General features: G+C 33.5%; 1 long non-coding RNA gene across 9 annotated transcripts in view; it reads left to right on the top strand.

The window, feature by feature from the left end:
- The window catches only part of LOC109502665, a 325,020-nt gene that overhangs the window by 208,672 nt on the left and 101,551 nt on the right, over window positions 1-14,797 (top strand). For all 9 annotated transcript variants that reach the window (XR_006583723.1, XR_006583722.1, XR_006583728.1 and 6 more), the window contains 3 exons: window positions 4,142-4,232; window positions 12,417-12,601; window positions 13,619-13,797. This is a non-coding gene — a long non-coding RNA (uncharacterized LOC109502665). The remainder of the gene's footprint in view (window positions 1-4,141; window positions 4,233-12,416; window positions 12,602-13,618; window positions 13,798-14,797) is intronic.

Below are 14,797 nucleotides of genomic sequence, written 5' to 3' on the forward strand. Positions count from 1 at the left end.
GCCTTCTGCAGTCTCAACATGAGTAGAGAGAATGAGATACTTACCATTTAGCCAATGTTATCTTCCATTTAAATGTTGAAATAGGAAAGATAATCAACTGTAACAGAAGTCTATTGATAGTGCCTAACCTCATGCCTTCAGTGTTAGGCCCACAACTCTGTACCAGCAGTGTCTAGCACACAATCTTGTCCCTTCACTGTCAGGCCCACATTCTGTACCTTCGGTGTCAGGCACATAAGCTGCAGCTTGCTTGAATTTCTCCTGCTGTTCCAGAAGGGAGAGTCTGAAGGACTCTGCACGGGGTTGATACTCATCATCTATAACTAATATTCAAGACAATTAATTCTAGTGTGTGTGAACCACAGGCAATGCACCAATTTTAAAAAGCTCAGCATGCTTTTCTTTTCCAATGTACCTGGTAAATCTTTCCTGTCAACATGTATGACAAGTATTTTTACTGCTCTGTCTTCAACTTTAATAAATCTTATGACTTTAGCGAATTTTTGTATCAAATTTGCATTTTCTTCTGTTGATTCTCATTCAAAATTCTTTGGCATGAGTTTTTTATATATTTTAAATATTTTCTCCTGTCTGTTTTCTTAATTAGACAACTTTAGCACAAAGGCCTATATCATGAACATAACTGGCTTATCATTTCTCTTTTCCATCTTTGCAGTATACTGCTTTCCAATGTGGAATGCATTTCTCTGAGAAGGAGCATTGGATCCATAGTCAGAGGAGAGGCTAAATGGGTGCTTAACCTCACTCCCCTTGTTGCTTTCATTTCTCTCCCTACCCACCCACTCATATGGGGATGCCTGTCACACTGGCAAACAGAGCATTTTAGCATCTGCGACATCATTCAGCAAAGCTTTCTATTTTCTGAAGGAGAACATAATTATTTGCTTGCTCAAACATAATAAATAGGGACGCTTGAGTGGCTCAGTCAGTTAAGCATCTGACTCTTGATCTCAGCTCAGGTCTTGATCTCAGTGTTGTGAGTTCAAGCTTGTCTTGGGCTCCATGCTAAACGTGAAGCCTACTTAAAAAAATAACAATAATAAATAGCCATTCACTGTTCTGCTTTAGAAAACAATTGCATTCTTCATCAGTCGATTGAACAGCTGTATTTTTGTCCTTGAAAGTTGACTGCTTCTACTTTAAAAATCTTTTAGTGAAACAGACTAACAGTACCAAGTATAATCAAGGTTTAATGATGCTAAATGAAGCCTTCCAACTCCATGCCTTCCCTTTCTAAACCCTTGAATTTTGGCACAATTTCAAGTATATATCCAATAGGCTTGGGAAAATTGTGCCGGAGCCTTAGATGCCTCCCTAGGGGGCATATGGAGCTGTAATCCCTAGTACCAAGTGTCTGCACCTGCCATCAAGAACTGTGCACCCAGTAAGCCCCAGCTCAAGCAAAGTTTTTATGTTTTCACACCTGAAAGTACTTTCCTCTTCTAATTTCTCTACTTCTGAATTTCTGTACATAAAAGTATGAATGTACCATTTCTTAAAAATAGGCAGTGTTCTGCACACTGAAGAAATGATAAAACAATTTTCTTTACATTTGTCAATAGTCAGCCCATTGTTGTTATCCCTGGGAAAAGGAATACCAAAGAGTTGAGTACGATGATAATCTGGGCTATGTTTCTATAGGCACTTTCCGCACTGTAAGGAAGTTTAGAAAGAAAGATCCAATTTTACTTCTATATATTATAAGTAACAATTTGAAAATATAATTTAAAAAACTATTAAATATTAAAGGATGAACTTAACAAAATTTGTGTATAAAATAACAAAATATTTCTTGAGGCAATTAAAGACAACAAAGTAAGTGAAGCACTTTACTAAGTTTCTAAATTAAAACCTTAAATTGTTAATAAGATTATTGATCCAATTTGTGTATAAATTCAGTGATCTAACACCCAACAGTCACTTTTTATCCCCCCTCAAGAAATTGACAAGATCCTAAAATTTATATAGAAATGTGAAAGACCTGAAATAGTTCAACAATTTAAAATCAAAGAACAAAGTTGAAAGATTTTTGCTACTTCACTTTATTATTATTATAAGGCTATAATAATTAAGACAGTGTGGTATTAGCATAAGGGTATATATCAATTAAATAGAGATTTCAGAAATAGACTTACATGTAACTGATCAATTTAATTTTGAAAAAGGCAATATTACGGCTCCAGCTAATTCAATGGGAAAAATGATGATAGTCTTTAAAATATTTTGCTCAAAGCTCTGGATATTGCAAAAGTAAAAATAAAAACAAATATTGAACCTTAACACTATATGTCAAAAATGATTCAAAATGATTGTAGATCTACAAGTAAATATATAAAACTATCAAACTCCTACATAGGTAGAAGTTTTCTTAGATTAAACCAAAAAGCAAAAAATATAAAAGAAGATTGATAAAATGGATGTTATCAAAACTAAATTTCCTCTGTGAAAGATACCAATACAAAAATGAAAAAACAATAACACCAACAAATAGAAGCAAGCCGCAAACTGAGAGAAAATATTTGCAATATGTATATCTGATGAAAGACTTTTTTCCATGTTTTATAAAGAACTCTTATGTCAGAATAACAAACAAACAAAATAAAGAAGTAGGCAAATGGTTTAGAAAATATTAAGCAAAGAGATGTAGAAATGGCCAATTCACATAGCAAAGATTTTTCAACACCATTAATCATCAGGGAAATGTAAATTGAAGCCACAATGAAATACTACTATGCATCCATTAGAATGGCTGTAATTAAAAAGACTAGCCATACAGAATATTAGCAAAGGTCTAGAGGAACTGAAATTCTCATACATTTCTGATGGGACTGGAAAATGGCACAGTCACTCTGTAAACTAGCATTTTTTGTTGTTGTTGGGAAGGCTAGAATATTGTTTTGAAAAGTGAAACCTATACATATAACACAGGACCTAGCCATTCCACTCCTAGGTAATACCTGAGAATAATAAAAACATCTATCCACATTAAGATTTGTAGACACCAACTTGTATATAGCAAATTCATGCATAATAGCCCCAAACTGCAGACAACCCATACGCTTAAAAACAGATTAATGAATAAGTACTCTGTGGTATATCCACATGGTATACTATATGCCAATAAAAAAAGAATACTACTGCTGCATACTACTGATGTATTCCCAAACATGAATGAATCTTAAAAAGCATTGTATTGAGTAAAAGCAGGTATAAAAAATAATCCTTTGTAATTCCATTTGTATGAAATTTTAGAAAAAGGCAATTTACCCATAGAGAAAACAGAGAAATAAGGGGGCTTTTGGTGTGATGAAAATATTTTCAATCTTGATTATGATAGTGGTTATACAAGTGAGTCCATTTTATTGTATTTTCCTAATAATGTGAGGGAAAATGTTCCTGCAAATTTCAGGACAGTCTGTTCACTTTTTGTGGAGCAGCGTGCCTATATTTCAAAGGACTGATATTCAGATTGGATGTATCTTATACAATTTCTCTTTGACTAGCTTTCTTCTATCTTCTTTGAAATTTAATAGGTTGCCGATTATTACTACTAGTTTTCAGTGGGATTGTAATTTGGCATTTTTTCCTCTCACATACAATTAAAATTTTTTTCTTAAGTTTATTCATTTTTGAGAGAGAGAGAGAGGGATAATGAATAGGGGAGAGGCAAAGGGAAGGAGAGAGAGAATCCCAAGCAGGCTCCATGCTGTCAGTGCACTGCCCAACACGGCCCTCGATCTCACAAATGGTGAGATCATGGCCTGAGCTGAAATCAAGAGTCAGACGCTTAACTAAGCCACCCGGGCACCTCTACAAATTTTCAAAAATGTTTATTTTGAGAAATAGACCGACCATAAGCAGAGGAGGGGCAGAGAGAGACAGAGACAGAGAATCCCAAGCAGGCGCCACACTGTCAGCACAGAGCCTGATGCAGGGCTCAATCCCATGAACTGCAAGATCATGACCTGAACTGAAATGAAGAGCCAGATGCTAAACTGACTGAGCCACATAGGCACCTCTGCAATATTTAAAAATAACTGAGATTGCTAACTAGTAGCCATACCCACCTGTGTGTAGCCTTCTTCTCCTAAAACTCAATGGGATTTCTTTGAATTCACAGGGACAAAGTCTGTCTATTCCATTGCATCATTCTTCTGGAACTTTGATAATAGCCAATTCTACTGCCTTAACAGCATCATTGCTTGCAGTTGGTAAGTTTGCCTTAATATGACTTTTCTACCAAATATTTGCAACAGATTTCTGTTTACCTGAAGCCTTGCTGTGTTCTTGTTTTTCACACATTTTGAATTTTTGAGATGCCTTCACAGCTCTCTATGGATGAATAACTAATTCCAATTGTTATGCTGTATTTTGCCTAAACAGATAGGTCCTTGAGCCTTTTTCAAATCAAACATAAAACTACAAACACCCCAATAGAAAAATTGACAGAACAGGCAAGTTACAATAAACATGAAAGGATTTAACTTCATAAGTAATCAAAGGAATGCAAATTAAACAGTGAGATTCCATATTTGCCTATTGTCAGAAAAAAATAGGAATACTCATTGTTTTAAAAGCTTCAGAGAAAAGACACTGCTAGTAGGAATATCAATTGCTTTCTTAAAGTGAATTTTGAATAGATACTTTTAAAAACCTTAAAATGTATATTATATCTTGCCTAGAAATTCTACCTAATAGCTTTTTCTAAGTAATCAGACAAGGGCACAAATATGTAGGCACAAGCATATTTATCACAATGCTTTTTTAAATGTTAAAAACTCTGCATTTCTAATAGTGGTAGTAACTGATGATATATTACATAAATGATGTCTGTCTATTATTTGGTCATTCAGAAAACTGTTTAGCATTTCACATTGATGTCATGAATTTTGGTTTAAACTATATATGTATATATAGAAAACAATCTAGAAATTAATATATTGAAATGTTAACCACCAATTTCTATGTTGTGAGATTGACCATATATCTATTTTATTTCTTATGTTTTTCTCTATTTTTCAAAATGTCTAAAATCCATATGTAATGCTACTCTTATATTCAGATTTTAGACATATGATTAACTCTGTATCCCATAGGCCTATTTCGTACCTCTTGGTTTCTTTGCAATCTGTCTGCATTTGGTCTCATTTGCATTCATCCAGACTGTTTAGGATATTCCTTAAGAAGATAAAATATCATGTGACTTTCCCATAGGTTTTTGGTGACTTGTTTGTTCCCAAGTTCAAGCTACTTGCTTAGTGCATAAAATCCATCCTACTCTAGTTGTAATCTTCAGTCATTGCCTCAATCCTAATTTAGTCTATATTGTAAATTTCCCATCATCACCTTTCTCAGCCTCATGCTTTTGTGCATGTGCTTTCTTATTTCTGAAGCATCATTTCCTTTCAAATTATTATGCCTGGCACACTACCCATCCTATATATCTAGTTAAATTGAAGATTGCTGTGAAAACTTTCCCAGATATTCCAGATCTTTTCCTTCTCTAGCCACTCATAGTATTCTGATTATATTTGAAAATTATCTTTTAGAGTGGTATTTGTCTCAGGGCTAAGATGGGGAGTAGACACCTAGTCTTACACTTTTGCATCTTCAGAACCCAGCACCTAGAATTTAGTACATCATAAACTTCATTACATGCTTGTGGAAATAAAAGGAGAAGGAGGACTAACGCTTGTATCAAAATGAAAGTGAAATTCACAGCAACAAAATCATTACTCACAAAGAAGTCTGGTCCAAGATGGTGACAAAGGAGACTTCTGAATTTACTGCCTCCTATGGACACACCAATTCTACAGCTACACATGGAATAGTTCTTTCTGAAAGATATCTAGAAACTATCTCATAAACTACTATGGATTAGGTGAAAGTAGACAGCTTAAAAATAGACTCTTATAGATGCTTTATATAAGCCTTATTGTAACCAAAAAGCAAAAATCTATAATAAATACACAAAAGATAAAAAGAAAAGAATCCAAGCATATCACTACAGAAAATCAAGTCACAAAGGAAGAGAGCCAGATAAGAAGAAAGAAACATAGGAATTATAAAATATATAGAAAATAATTAACAAACTGCAAACAGTATGCATCTATGAAAAATTACTTTAAATGTAAATAGACTAAATTCTTCAATCAAAAGATCCAGAGTGGCTAAATAGATAAGAAGAAGAAGAAGAAGAAGAAGAAGAAGAAGAAGAAGAAGACGACCACCAAACTATATGCTGCCCATAAGAGACTCACTTCAACTTCAAGGACATAAACAGAGTGAAAGTGAAGGGTTAGAAAAAGATGTTCTCTGCAAATGGAAGCAACAACAACAATAACAACAACAACAACAACAGAAAGGGAAAGCTATACTTATATCAGACAAAATAGAATTAAGCCAAAGAATGTAATAAGAGACAAAGAAGGTTATTGTATAATGATAAAGACATCAAAACAAGAATCTATAACAATTGCTAAATATTTATTCACCTCCACATAGGTGCACCTAAATATATAAAGCAAATATGAACAGATCTGAAGGGAGAAACATACAGCAATACAATACCCCATTTGAACAATGAACAGATTATCCAGATAGAAAATAAATGAAGTGCTTAAATTATACAATAGACCAGGTTAATTTTACAGGTATTTACCGAACATCCCACCCAATAGCAACAGGATACATATTCTTCTCCAGGTGTCCATATAACATTCTCCAAGATAGATCATAGTTGGGCTACAAAACAAGTGTTAATAAATTTAAGAAGATATGTGCCTGCATGGCTCAGTCAGTTAAGTGTCCAACTTTGGCTCAGTTCATGAACTCACGGTTTGTGAGTCTGAGCTCCATGTCAGGCTCTATGCTGACAGCTCAGAGCCTGGAGCCTGCTTCGGATTCTGTGTCTCCCTCTCTCTCTGCCCCCACCCCCCACTCACTCTCTCTCTCTCAAAAATAAAAACTAAAAACATTTAAAAAATTAAAAAATAGGGGCGCCTGGGTGGCGCAGTCGGTTAAGCGTCCGACTTCAGCCAGGTCACGATCTCGCGGTCCGTGAGTTCGAGCCCCGCATCGGACTCTGGGCTGATGGCTCAGAGCCTGGAGCCTGTTTCTGATTCTGAGTCTCCCTCTCTCTCTGCCCCTCCCCCATACATGCTCTGTCTCTCTCTGTCCCAAAAATAAATAAACGTTGAAAAAAAAATTTTTTTTTAAAAAATTAAAAAATAAATACATAAATAAGAAGGTTGAAATCATATCAAGCATCTTTTCCAACCAAATTTTATGAAACTAGACATCAATTACATGAAGAAAACTGGACAATTCACAAAATGTAGATATCAAACAACATGCTACTAAACAATAAAAAAATGAGTGAAATAAAAAATCAAGAGAAATAAAAATAATCTGGAGAAAAATAAAAAATGGAAACACAACATACCAAAATTGGTAGGATGCAGCAAAAGCAGTTTAATAGGGAAGTTTATATTGATAAATACCTACATTAAGAAAAAAGAAAGAGTTCAAATAACCTGACATTATACCTCAGGAAAATAGAAAAGGAAAAATAAAAAAGCCCAAAATTAGTAGAAGAAAGAAATAATAAAAATTAGAGAAGAAATAAATTAAATTGAAGCTGAAAAGACAATAGAAGAGATCAATGTAACTAGCAACTGGGTTTTTGAAAACATAAAATTGACAAACATTTAGTTAGCCTCACCAGGAAAAAAGAGAGGACTCAAATAAATAAAATTAGAAATGAAAGAGGAGACAGTACAACTGTTACCACACAAAATAATCATAACAGTCTAATATTAACAATTATATGCCAACAATTGGACAACCAAGAATAGATAAATTCCTAACAACATAAACCCACTAAACCTGAATCATGAAATAGAAAGTCTAAACAGAACAATTACTACTAAGATTGATTCTCTAATAAAAGTCCTCCAACAAAGAAAAGGCCAGAACTAGATGGCTTCCCTGGTGATTTCAAACATTTAAAGAATTAACAACAATTCTTCTCAAACTCTTCCAAAAAATAGAAGAGGAAGGGTGTGCCAGGATGGCTCAGCCGGTTAAGCCTTCGACTGGGTTTCAGCTCAGGTCATGATCCTATGGTTTGTGATACAGACCCCACATTAGGCTCTATGCTGATAGCATGGAGCCTGCTAGGAATTCTCTCTCTCCCTCTTTCTGACCCTCTCCTACTAATGCTCTCTCTGTCTCTTTCTCTCTCTCTCTCTCAAAATAAATAAACATTAAAATAATCTTAATTTTTTTTAAATGGGAGAGAACATTATCAACTGAACAGCCTTATTCTCCTACCAAAACCAGACAAAGACATTAGAAGAAAAAAACTTGCATGCCAATATCACTGATGAACATACATGCAAAAATCCTAAATAAAATATTAACATACTGAATTCAATAATACATTAAAAGGATCAAGTGGTAAGTGGGAATAATTGTAGGGAAACAAGCAAGGTTCAAGAAATACGAATCAATGTGATGCACCACATCAACATAATAAAGGTTAAAAATACATGATTATCTTCATAGATGCAAAAAAATTGACAAAAATTAAATATCCACTCACTATATAAACTCTCAATAAACTGGGTATAGAGGGAACTTATGTCAACATGATAAAGGCTATGTATGACAAGCCCACAGCTAATATATTCAATGGTGAAAAGTTGAAAGTTTTTTCTTTAAGAACAGGAGCAAAATAATGCCCCTCTTGCCACTTTTATTCAACATAGTGTTAGAATCCCAACCAGAACAATTAGGCAATAAATAGGAATAAAAGATGTCCAAACTGTAAAGGAAGAAGCAAAATTGTCTCTGTTTAAGAATAATTTAATATTATCATATATAAAAAACCCTAAGAACTTTAAAACTAATAAATTATTTCAGTAAATTGTGGGATACAAAGTCAACACACAAAAACTGTTTCTGTACACTAATAGCAAACTATCAGAAGGAGAAATTAAAGTAATTCCATTTATCATTTCTTAAAAAAATAAATAGGAATAAATTTAACTGAAGAGGTGAAAGATTTCTACACTAAAAAATTATAAGATACCAATAACAGAAATTGAAGAAGACACCTATAAATGGAAAAATATTTGATGTTCGTGTACTGGAAGAATTAAAATGTCTATACTACCCAAGCAATCTCTATCAAAATTCCAATAGCATTTTTCACAGAAATGGGCAAACAATTCTAAAATTTGTATGGAGCCACAAAAGACCTCAAATAACCAAAGCAATCTTAAGAAAAAACAAACCAGAGGCATCACACTTTCTGGTTTCAAATTGTATCACAATGCAATAGTAATAAAAACAGTATGGTATTGGCATAAAGGTATACAATGGATTAGTGATATAGGATAGAGAGCACTGTGCTCTCCTGTGAATAAGGAGATCAATGGAACAGAACAGAGGTCAGAAATAAACCTGTGAATATATGGTCAATTAATAGATGACAAAGATCCAAGCATATACAATGAGGAAATGATTGTACCTTCAAAAAATGGTGGTAAGAAAGTTGGACAGCCACATGCCAAGGAATGAAACTGGACCACTATCTTACACCATACACAAAATTAATTCAAAATGGATTAAAGACTTGATGGGGTACCTGGATGGCTCATTCGGTAAGTGGCGACTTTGGTTCAAGTCATGATCTTTCAGTCCATGGGTTCGAGCCCCACATCAGGCTTTATGCTGAAAGCTCAGAGCCTGGAGCCTGCTTCTGATTCTGTGTCTCCCTCTCTCTTGCCCCCCCCCTCCACCCACACCCCATTCATGCTCTCTCTCTCAAAAATAAAAATAAATAAAGATTAAAAAAAATTTTTTTAATGACTTGAATGAAAGACCTAAACCATAAGACTCCTAGAAGAAAACAGAGGGGTTAGCTCCTTGACATTGGTGACGTCAATGATTTTTTGGATTTAACACCAAAAGCAAAGACATCAAAAGCCAAAATAAACCGGTAGGTTTGCATTACACTTAAAAGATTCTGTACAACAAGGGAAACCATCAACAAGAAGAAAAGGCAACCTACAGAATGGAAGAAAATATTTGCAAATCATATATATGATAAGGGATTAACACCCAGAATTTATAAAAAGCTTACATAACTTAATAACAAAAAAGCATCTGATTAAAAAATAGAGGATCTGAATAGCCATTTTCCCAAAGAGGACATACAAATGGGCAATAAAGGCATAAAAAGATGCTCAACATCACTAATTATGAAGGAAATTCAAATCAAAATTACAATGAGATGTCACTTAACACCTGTTGGAATGGCTATTATCAAAAAGAAGAGATAACAAAAGTGCTGGCAAGGATATGGAGAAAAGTAAACATTTGTGTACCTTTTGTAGGAGTGTTAATTGTTATGGTCATTATGGAAGACACTATGAAAGTTCCTCAAAAATTTAAAAATTTAAAAATAGAACTACCATATACTCTAGCAATTCTATTTCTGGGTGTGTATGTATATATATATATATATATATATATATATATATATATATATATTCTTTCATGTATATATGAAAGAAACAAAGTCACTATCTTGAAGAGATATCTATACTACTATGTTACTTACAATAGCCAAGACATAGAAACAATGTAAATATTCGTCAATGGATGAATGGATAAAGGTGTTGTTGTTATTATTATTATTATTATTATTAATTATTATTCAGGCATAAAAAGAAGGAAATCCTGCCATTTTTGACATGGATGAACCTCAAGAGCATTACATTAAGTGAAATAAGTCAAACAAAGAAAGATCAATTCTGTATGATCACACTTATTTGTAGAATCCGAACTCATAAAAACAGAAAACAGATTGGTAGTTGGTAGTTGTCAGAGTTGGAAGGGTGGCCTGTGGGAGACATGGGTGAAGGTCAAAAGGAACAAACTTCCAGTTATAAGTCTTGGAGATGCCATGTACAGCATGGTAACTATAGTCATTGTGTTGAACATTTCACAATGTATACATAACTAAATCATTATGTTGTACTCCTTAAATTATTATAATCTTATGTGTCAAGTATATCTCAATACAACTGGAAAGAGTATTAACCACATATTAGAGCTAGTAATTAGAGGAATCAAATATAGTACTTAATGTTCCCTGATCAGTATTGTTTTTCTTTAATCCATCTGTCTTTGTAAAGTGTTTTAATGGCACTACCTGTATTAAAAATCACACAAACTTCTGAATAAGATTTGTAAACTCTAAAGCAATAAATAATCATTTTTAAAAACAAAATTGTACAGAAATCTATTGACTGCCTTTGGGGATAGCTGTTATCCACACCATGGTGTTAGACTATATTTGGTTGATGCTTATAAAAGTTCTATAAAAGAGAGTTCTGTTATAATCCTTAAAGAATGATGACTGAAATTTCTTTCTTTTTTTTTTTTTTTTTGTTCTGAGTAAAGACCAGATAAAATATGCTGCTTGGTTTTTATTGAGGAAAATATTCCCCTGTAAGATAATGTAAAATATCCTACGATTTCTAGAAATGTATTCACTAAAGCAAAATGGATCAATTTGCCAAAAATTAAATGAAGCAATATTAAATCTAACCATCTGGGCAGGATGATATTTGTGTACCTAAACTCTTCTTGACATTTTCATTGGTTAAGGAATTACTCTTCACTTCATGACTCAAAGTTGCTTATGCTTCAGTAAAAACATCTGCTTAGTCTCTTTCCTGAAATGACTATTCAAAAATTATAAATAAAGCAGTATTTGAAAGTAATTCAAATATTCATTTATAAATTACCTGGAAGTTTTGGATTTAAAAAGTAGGTATTTTATATACATTTTTACAATTCTATATGCTATATGTACAATTTCTCATCACCACAATGTTAAGAAAATCATCAATGAAAATATTTCCTTTGTAAGAAAAACCACTAATACGTGAACATGCCTTTTGGGGAAAAAAGGATATAATCCCTTTCAATAATCTGAAATCCAATTCTTTTCCCTCAGAAATGAACACAGTTTTTGGTTTGATGACCTCCTCCAAAAACAATTTTGTATACTGATTAAGTATAAAACATATACCTGTAATTTTAAGTATTAACATAATATGTTTTGTGTCACAATTTGATTTTCTTCAATTATTAATCTCTTTCTTTTAAACTGTACATACCAAGAATGTATTGTAGATTTTTTAGTCATTCTTCAATTTGAAAGGGATTTAGGTCATTTATTTACTTATTGTTGTTTATATCTAACACTATTTGAGGCTTTACTCTGTACCCTTACCTTAAGTGGTCTAAATAAATTATGTAATTTATTTTTCACAAAAACTCAATAAATAATTTCTGTTATTGTCCCTACTTTACAGGCAAGGACCAGAGAGAGAAAACAAGGTCACGCTGCTAGTAAGGTGTGGTTTCAGGATTCAACTTCAGTAAATCTAACTCCAAAACTGTGCCCTTTTCTGCTTTTTTGTATATTTTGCTACTGCTATTTCAAACATTGGCCTTCAAGTCTTAAAAGACCACCAGGAAAATCCGTAACCAGGCAATGGTAGGTTGATTAGATTGACTTCGATAAGAGAGAATATCAAGTTGACATGGTCTTAGGGATGTCTTGGAAAAGGGAATCAGGATTTTAAGATTTGGGCAGGGTGACTTTTTAAGAAAGTCTTACATGGTAAAGAACTGAGTGGGATTGAGCAGAATTTATAATATAACACTTTCAAATTGGTGGGAACAGACAGGTGAGGTTCTGGAAGCAAATTTTGACAAGAAATCTGTTACTCTTGATGAGTTAGCCTGTATTATAATTGATTATTAGTCTTATCTTCCTGGAGCGTATATCTAAGTTCTTTTGCCTGTTCTTGATATTATTTAACAATGGGACAGGAAGGTATATTTATCTTCTCACCAATACTGATACAATAAAAAGAGTTTTGCATGACCGTTCATGTATGTGCACAATAGTTTTCCACTTCTTTTTTTTTTAAGCTTATTTATTTTGAGAGGGAGAGAAAAAGAGAGGGAGAGCAGGGAAGGGTCAGAGACAGAAGAAGGAAGAGAATTCCAGGCAGGCTCTGCAATGTGAATGTGGAACCTGATGTGGGGCTCGATCCCACGAACTGTGAGGTCATGACCTGAGCCAAAATCAAGAGTTGGACGCTCAACCAACTGAGTCACCCAGGCACCCCATGCACAATATTTTTCTATGATAGATCTGTAGAAGTTGAAATTCTGAGGCTCTACATTTGTGTATTTTTTTAAATTAACAGGTACTGTCAATTTGTGTTCAATAATGCTATAATAATTAACATTTCCAACAAAGATATATGATGCTCAATTCCCCATACTCTCAATAACACTATATATGATCAAGCTATTAATTTTACCAACCTGGTAAGAGGAAAGTGCTGTTTTATTTGATATTTTAATTATAACTCCCTTGATTTTTTCCCCTATATTTTCCTAACAAATTTGAGCAACTTTCTTATGGTCCTCATTTGTATTTTGTCTTCTGTGATGTATTTGGTTTTTCCCTTTGTCATTTTTTTTTCCTATTGATTTGCAGGACTATTTCATATAATAGAGTTTCTTGCTCATGTGTTTAAGGAATGGCTTGGTCAGCTCTGATAAAAGACTGCCACTGAGTTCAGGTAATTTCACCTGTACCAATTTTGGACTTTGGTTGAGGACAGCAGATACAGGGAACATTTACTTTTCATGGAGGAAATGGAAGTTCCTAGAGAGGTGAGTGGAAATATGTGATTTCTCCTCAGAGTTAATATATCTTCACTTCCATCCATATTTTACTGCTGAAAACAAATCACATGGACCATCTCCAAATCAATAGGGTGGCTGAATTTACTCTTCTCATGGGTGTCACAGGAAGAAGGTAGTAATTATTTGTGAACAAAAATCTAATCTACTCACTTATAGTTAAAGTGCATTCTAGCTTAAGCCCTACCAGAAGATAGTCATGATGCAGACTTTAGTGAATATCATCTCTATATATGTTTTTGTAACTACTCAACAAATATAATACATGTGTGTATGAACTACATTGCATAAATTGTTGTATTCATGATTTACCCATGTTTAAAAAATAATCACTAATAGACATGAACAGATTCTCAATCTGGTAATTAGGGAAACAAATTTAAATAATAGGATATAAAATTTTTGTCTCTTTTATACAAATAAATGTGATAACCCTTAGTGTTGGTGTGTAACTATGAACTAGAGATTTTTATTTATTGGTAATGAAAGTATTTATGGAGAAATAGGGATTTGGTTTTGACTCATCAATCTGAAGTTTCACAAGCCCCTACAATAAAAGCAACTTCCCTTGTCTTTCTGGAAAAAATTACATAATGCAGGAACTTTCTATTTTTTCAAAGTTTTATAAAACTCAGCCACATAAACTTTGGGGACTAATGTATATTTTGTCATAAAACATGGACTACACTTTTTTCCTATGGTTATTATACTGTACAGACTTTTTTCTTGACTTGTGAATAAAATTAAATAATTTGTGTTTTTCCATTAGATATTATTATTCAGGGACCCTATTGATATCTATATTTTCTCTGTATATCTCTCCTTGGTTTCCAGCACTGCTCTGAGGAATTGCCACTTTTTAAATCTATAGTTTACATGGCTTGGTTTGGGGATGTGAGATAAGCCGGTCTATCTAGGTTATCAACGTGATTTCCTCTATTCATTAAAGCTGTGAGGCTGGACAGACAAC

The sequence above is a fragment of the Felis catus genome, chromosome C1, assembly GCF_018350175.1.
Source record: "Felis catus isolate Fca126 chromosome C1, F.catus_Fca126_mat1.0, whole genome shotgun sequence".
NCBI lineage: Eukaryota > Metazoa > Chordata > Mammalia > Carnivora > Felidae > Felis > Felis catus.